Source organism: Acanthisitta chloris, unplaced genomic scaffold, assembly GCF_000695815.1.
Source record: "Acanthisitta chloris isolate BGI_N310 unplaced genomic scaffold, ASM69581v1 scaffold7900, whole genome shotgun sequence".
Lineage (NCBI taxonomy): Eukaryota > Metazoa > Chordata > Aves > Passeriformes > Acanthisittidae > Acanthisitta > Acanthisitta chloris.
The window spans coordinates 2214-9167 of NW_008652163.1; positions in this window are offsets into that span (position 1 = coordinate 2214).

The following is a 6954-nucleotide window of genomic DNA, read 5'->3' on the forward strand; positions in this document are numbered from 1 at the left end:
GCCTCTACCAGAAAAACGTGTGAGGAATGGGTGATTCTGTGCTCTGCAGCTATTGAAGCAGCAAAATGTGTGGCACTCTGAGAGGTGAAGTTCCTTTCTAGGACTGGGAGCTGACTACTGACAAGATGGCTTGTATTTATATATATCATATGTAAAACAATTTGTGGTATAGCTTCTGCAGTGCTGATGAGGGCAGGTATTGCCATGGGAATGAGACTTATTCTAAAAATCATCTGCTTCTAAGAAGGGAAACCTGCACGATGTCGTGAAGAATTGGATTTTAATTTTAAAAATATCAATCAATAAATTGATACATTTAATTGAGGCTAGCTGTCACTGGAAAGCACAAGGAAAAGCATTGCTAGTTTTTGCATTGAGCTTTTTACAGAACACCACAGAGGCTGTTTGAACATTGTTATTCATAACAGGTTTAGTTTAGAAGCAGGGGTAACATCTAAACTCTGTGTTCAGTGCTTTCAGGTCCTGCGTTATAGGAACAGCCAAATGTAAACAGGCACTCAATTTAAATCTTGATCTTTCATTTATAATAGAAATTTCACTGTAGTCATCTAATGGAGCTACTAATTTGTGGATTATAAGACTTTTGATTGGAGATTGGGATTTTAGCTTGAAGCCTGTTTGGAGTGTGGATTATTCCTAAAGTGGTGTTGCTTACAAACTGCATATTGTCACAACTGATTTACTGCTTCTGCTGTAGGAATTTTTCAGGTGGGACTTTAACCCCTAGCATGATACTGCTGTTCAGGGACTTGTATCAAAAGTCTAGAATTGCACAGTTTAATATAGATAGATAACTTACTGTAATCGTAACTCAGTAGTTGTATTTTTTATAACATTCTTGTTAACCTTCTTTGTCCACATGTGTTAAATATCTGTGTAGGTATCCTCAGGGAAGAATTCAGCCCCTTTTGCCATTTTACTTCATGAAGCAATTGGAAGGACAGCTGCAGTCTTATCCAGTGCAGTTTACATTTTTTTGGGGTATTTAAATATTAACTTTACTTTTCTAGAATCTTGCTAAACTAGTCACTAATTAAATCATCTCACATTTTTCATCTGAATTCAGGTTTGAATGAAAGAACCTATGTGCTTAAGATATAGCTTCTGATAGGTTCAGGGTTTTTTCCTGTCCCTTTCAAGTAGTCATTTCTGCAATAAAGGTTGAATACTTTGCAGTAAAATAAGCTCAGATGTGTAATCAAAATCTGATACAGCTAAACCAATATTTTATATGAAGATAGTTATTTGGACAAAAGCAACAACAGAACTTGCTGTTTCATTCAACTCATTCAATGGGAAGCAGGATATTTTAAATAGGAATCTGTGGAGAATAGGATCTGTGCATGGCATCTAATTCATAGCTGAATGACTGTGTGCATCAAACACTTGCAAAAATAGGTTGGCTAAAGTTGCCTTGGGAAGAAATAGCAAGATGTAAAAAATAAATTGGATTACAGACCGAGGGTGGTGTGACTATTCACTCTTGGCAGAATTCAGGGAACCAACTTGGAGGTAAGCAGATTTATCCTGGCCCTGTGACTTCTTGTAAAACACCCAGCTTCTAGTTTGTCTTCTAAAATAGCTGTAGTGGAGAAACTTTCTTAATTTCTTTAGACAGTGATATCTACTTAAATAGTGGCTGTTACTCAACTTTATGAAGTAACATGATGAATTTTTATCTTCACTTTCAAGCAGGAACATAAACTTACTGTTGATAGAACCAAAACATGTGCTGCCCATTGTTAATTTCTGTAGAGGCCGAGATTGTTCAGCCTTTGACTCTTACAGAAATTCTTCTCTAGACATACCTCTTATTTTGCTTAGAGCTCCTACACTTAGCTCTGTCAGTCTCCAGATTTCCTATTTAGAGCCACCCTGGAACAGTCTCTTAACAGTTTTTGAGCTGATGTTGTTGCACTCCTATAGCTGCCCTGCTATTCCTTGTTTTAGGGGTTGGAGAAACTACAATGTAACTCAAGACTGCTGAAGTAAGAAATTATTTCTAGGTAAGAACACTTTTTCAGTGAAGTGGTTGTATTTCTCCTAAGATCTCGTGGCTAGCTGAAAAGACAGTTAACATCTATCCCTGCAAAACTGAAACAAGTTTTATCAATTGTTGTGGCCCAAGGGCACCTAGAGCTCGTCCTGTGACACTTGGTCTTGCATTTGTGCTGGCTGTGGTATTGGTGTGCAGTGTGCTGTGTGACAATGTCAGTGCATTTGCTTTGTTTTCAGAGCCTGGTGCTTTAACCCCAGCCAGCAGCTCAGCCCCACACAGCTGCTTGCTCCCTCCCCTCAGCACCATGAGAGAGAGGTGGAAGAGTAAAAGTGAGAACTTGTGGGTTGAGAGAAAGACACTTTAATAAGTAAAGCAAAGGCCAAGAGCACAAACAAAGCCAAACAAGGGATTCATTTGCCACTTGCCACAGGCAGATGCTGAGCCATCCCCAGGACAGCAGGGCATGTGTAACGGTGTCTTCGTTGCTCCAAACATCTTTCCTTCTCCTTCCCACAGCTTTGTATGATGAGCATGGCACCATATGGAATGGGATATCCCTTGAGTCGGTTGTTTTTTGTATGGAAATGATTCAGACTTATTTTTCTGACTCTAAGAAAAATGCCAATACTTATATGCCAAATAGCAGTATTTCTGCATTTTTAATAGATTGTGTAAATCATTGCCCCTCCCTCAGATATGTTTTTAGTTTTCTAAATGCTTAAGCTTAATGACTTTATTCCTCTCACGACTTCTGATCATTCTTATTCCTTGCGGGGAAAAGGCAAAACAAAACAACCCAAACCCAACAGCTGTATCTCTCTTCCTAGTATAATTACTCTGCATGAACAGTCTGTTGCCACATAACCTAAAATTCTTCTGGTTTCTCCATGTCATCATTGAGCTTTCTGTTTGGCTTTGTTATGGGAAGAATGAAAATTGACATCTGGTAAACATATATTAAAACATTAAATGCGATCAATTTGAAACAATTTCTTGTGCTGAATTCACTCAAAGTAGCAATTTAGCCAAATGTTCCACAGAAGCTTTTTTGCTGATCCATACATAACTCAGTGAGAAGTAAATGGGCAAATGTTCTTGCTTGGGATTTCTCTTTTCTATTTTTTCCTCATACACACTGTTCTAGTCATAGGTTATTTTCTGCACTTCTATTCTAAATGCAGTGGTAGAATGTAGAATGCCATCCAGACCTAATACTTGGTGCTACTTCTATTCTAAATACATTGGTAGAATGTAAAATGCCATCCAGACCTAATACTTGGTGCCTTTTCAACTTTCTTCATTGCTCAGTTTGGTGTTTCTGGCCCATAATTCCAATACCAAGCAGTGGATTTAAGGTCATTATCTGCACTACCTGACATGTCCTTGAAGACTTGTATTGTTTAAGTTCTGGCTCATACAGATACTGGTATTTTGATATACTGATTTCCATCGTGCACATTTTCAAAAGAAATGAAAAATTGTTCTTTGTTGAATTAAAATTGAGTGCCTTGTATTACGAGAGTATTGCACTGATTTGGTTGTATTGAAAATTGAAGAGTCATTTTATGAGTGGCATATGACTATACATATTAGGCCAGAACTGTCATATTAACCATATCTAATTATGTTCTTTAAATTATCAAAACTATTTTCATCCTTCTTTCTGGTGAAACGTTCCTGAAGTGAAGACATAAGTAAAGTATAAAGGATATTTTACAACAGTCTAGTAATTCTTGAAGTTATTGTGAAGTTATTTATGAAGAATAAATGCCTGAATTTAGAGGCTGCTGGAAAATCACAATACAGGCTTAAGTAGAAATTTGCCTGATAAATTATAACTCTTGTAGTTTTCAGTAGCACAAGAAAGGTTTGTTACCCCACGTTTGGCAACTTGTGATACCAGTGTTGTTCTGGTACTTCTGATATATAGGGAGAGCTGTGTTTTACTTCCCTAAGTTAAGTAATTGAGTATTTGTTTTAGGCTCTTTAATTGACAAAGTAAGTTTCAGAAATAGGAGTAGGCCATCTCTGCTCAGACTCCTTAATAGTGGTATGTTCCAGACTCGTAACTGATGAGAAGTGGTTACACAGTGATCATTTTAATCTGTTGCAAATTTAATATGAACAAATTTTTATGAGCTACAAAGTAATTTGAACAGGTGACAACAAATGGCAACCTTAAATTTGCTTTCTGATGGTTCTTGAGTTTAATAATTATTCATTAATTTGGAAGAATGACATACCTCTGCTGACATTGTGAAATATAACTTTTACAGTTCAAGTGTTCCACTTAAGAATCGAGTAACTTGTGAGTAGAGTTCCTTGTGCATTTTTTTTCCTGTGGTGAGTCAATTCACTCTTGTTGGCATGAATGGTATGTAGTAACTGGTTGAAATGTAATCAAACTAAACAAAAGTCAAATAAATGAAAGAAACATAGTTTCAAGGGGAACACTAATATTGGGAGTATTTGCTGAAATTGACTCTGTGTGTTTGTGTAGGCTATATAAATATATATATATATATATAACTTCTGTGGGATTCTAGGTAGATGTCAAATGATTTGGCATATAGTTCAGAATTCAGTGGTTTTCACTGCACTCATTAGCATTCAGAAATACATTTGAATACATACCTTCCAGAATGCAGATCACTTCCTGACAAAAGGAGGCATCTGCATTTAGTCTGTGCTTTTTAACCTTCTTTGATCTGAAGAGTGTCATTGTCAAACCTGCTCTCCAGCCCCTCATGGTTCCAGAGCTTTACTTATTTGCCTTGGTGACTCATACAAAGTGCTGCTTTTGTTTACACTGCAGAATCAGCAGTACTCAGAGAACTAGCTTTCCTTTTGAGGGAAAGCATATTATTTAAATTCTACTTGCCATGCCAGTTTGTGCCTTGGCACACAGAGTTTAGTAGAATGATTTTCTGCGAGGGTGTCACAAAGACTGTAATTTTGCTGTGAAGGTCATAAGGACTAGGGAGAGAAGTTCCCACTCAGTTTTGCATGTGCTTTTAAAATTTCATCACTTTCAGGATGTAACTCTTTGTTTGGGTGGGTTCTGTGTGTTTGTTTTGGTTTTTTTCTGAGCTGGAACTCACTTTATGCAGAAACTGGAAATGCCATGGAGCACCTTCTGGATTAGTTTTGGAAATGAAAAGCTTTTCTTTTTTAATGGTACAGTGGAGCAATAGCTTGAAGATGTCAGTTGTTACTTAAACTGGTTTGGCTTTTTTGGACTTGATCATTAGGACAAATTATGTGCTTGATTATGATAAACTAACATACTTTTTCATGTTTGATTCAAAGGGGATTTGTGTTCTTGCAGATTACAATAGGCCTTAGCTTCAAGCTGGTGGGTCTTCACTGCCTGATCTAACTCCCTGCTCTGAGCATTCAAAACCAGTGGCAGATTTGTACATCTTCTCAGGTTTAGACAGATGGAAGTGAGAAAGACGAATGCACTGAGAGTGTGTTTTGTGCTTCAGTGAAATGATAAATTCGCCCTATTAATTCTCAATATTTATTCTGACAGGTTTAGCCTGATGGAAGTGAGGAAGACAAATGCACTGAGAGTGTGTTTTGTGCTTCAGTGAAATGATAAATTCGCCCTATTAATTCTCAATATTTATTCTGAGACTACAGTGTATTTTTTTGAAAGACAAACACAGTATTATTCTTTCAGGAACAACATGTCCTTTGTCTCTTTGACAAAGATTGTTTTAGGTTTTTAAGCCTGGCTTAGTGATATCTTGTAGCTACACTAATTAGGGCAACTAAAATATGTTTTGTGGGTGTGTCACTGGGAATGGAAGTAGCAGAAGATTTTGTCTTCTTTACTGTTTTTCATCTTCAGATGGAAAGACGTTTTTTGGCTGTTAAAAGATTCTACATAGTCTATTCTCTGAATAGGAAAAGATAGCTTTAATGAGGAGAAACTTACTAAGGTACCTGTTCTAGTTTTTTGTATATGTTATTTTATTTTAAAACACTTGAAAAAAGTTTGTCTGTGGTTTCCATGGCATTTGTGTGTATATTCACAGATAACATATGTGGGTGCATTAGAATCAGACTCTTTTTGTCAGATAGCTGTTTCTGGTTTTGAACAAGAGCTTAGTTTTTGTCTTAATTGTCAAATGCACATCCTTAAATCTTCAAATAGCATATCCAAGTACAAAATTATCTAATTAAATATACTTGTAATTATTTAAGAATTAAAATCTAAAATAATGTTATGCATTACTCCACAGAAATCAAATTTTTGGCAGCTATCTACTAAGCTCTTTGTTTCTGAGTGCAACTTGTTCATGGAAAACATGTTTATTGACCGTACAAATTTGTGTTTGTCCTTCTGGCTTTCAAAACTTTAGTACATGAAGAAATAAAATCCTCAAGTTAACTGCAGTTTCATCTAGAAAGCTGCATGCAAAATAGAATAGTACAAAAAGTTACAAATCACTGCGTGCAAAGACAACAGATCTGCACTTCAATTAATATTCTTGTCAAATTCACCCAGCGAATATAAAAACTGCTGAATGAGGCACTTGTACATATTTTTATCCCCTTCTTCAGCTACTGACTTGGGTAATGAAGTGTAGATGTGGCTGTTACATGCCAGTTGGAAGGGAGCCAAAGCAGAGATGTTGTTTGTACATGTGCAGATGTTGGCAGGATTCCCTGCACTCCTGTTGTCAAAAGATCTTTTTATTGCCACAGAGCTATAAATATATCCGTGTTACAGAATGGCATGCAGATATTCTACTGGTAATGTGAAGGATGTTCACTTCTTAATAAGCCAAACTGCTCTTAGAAATTGTTGTGCGAGATAAAATTCAGTGTACACAGTGCAGGAAGCATAATAGATGTGTTTTGAAGATCAGTGACTAACACTGTACTTGGGAAATTGGTTTAATCCATTACATAAATCCCAACTC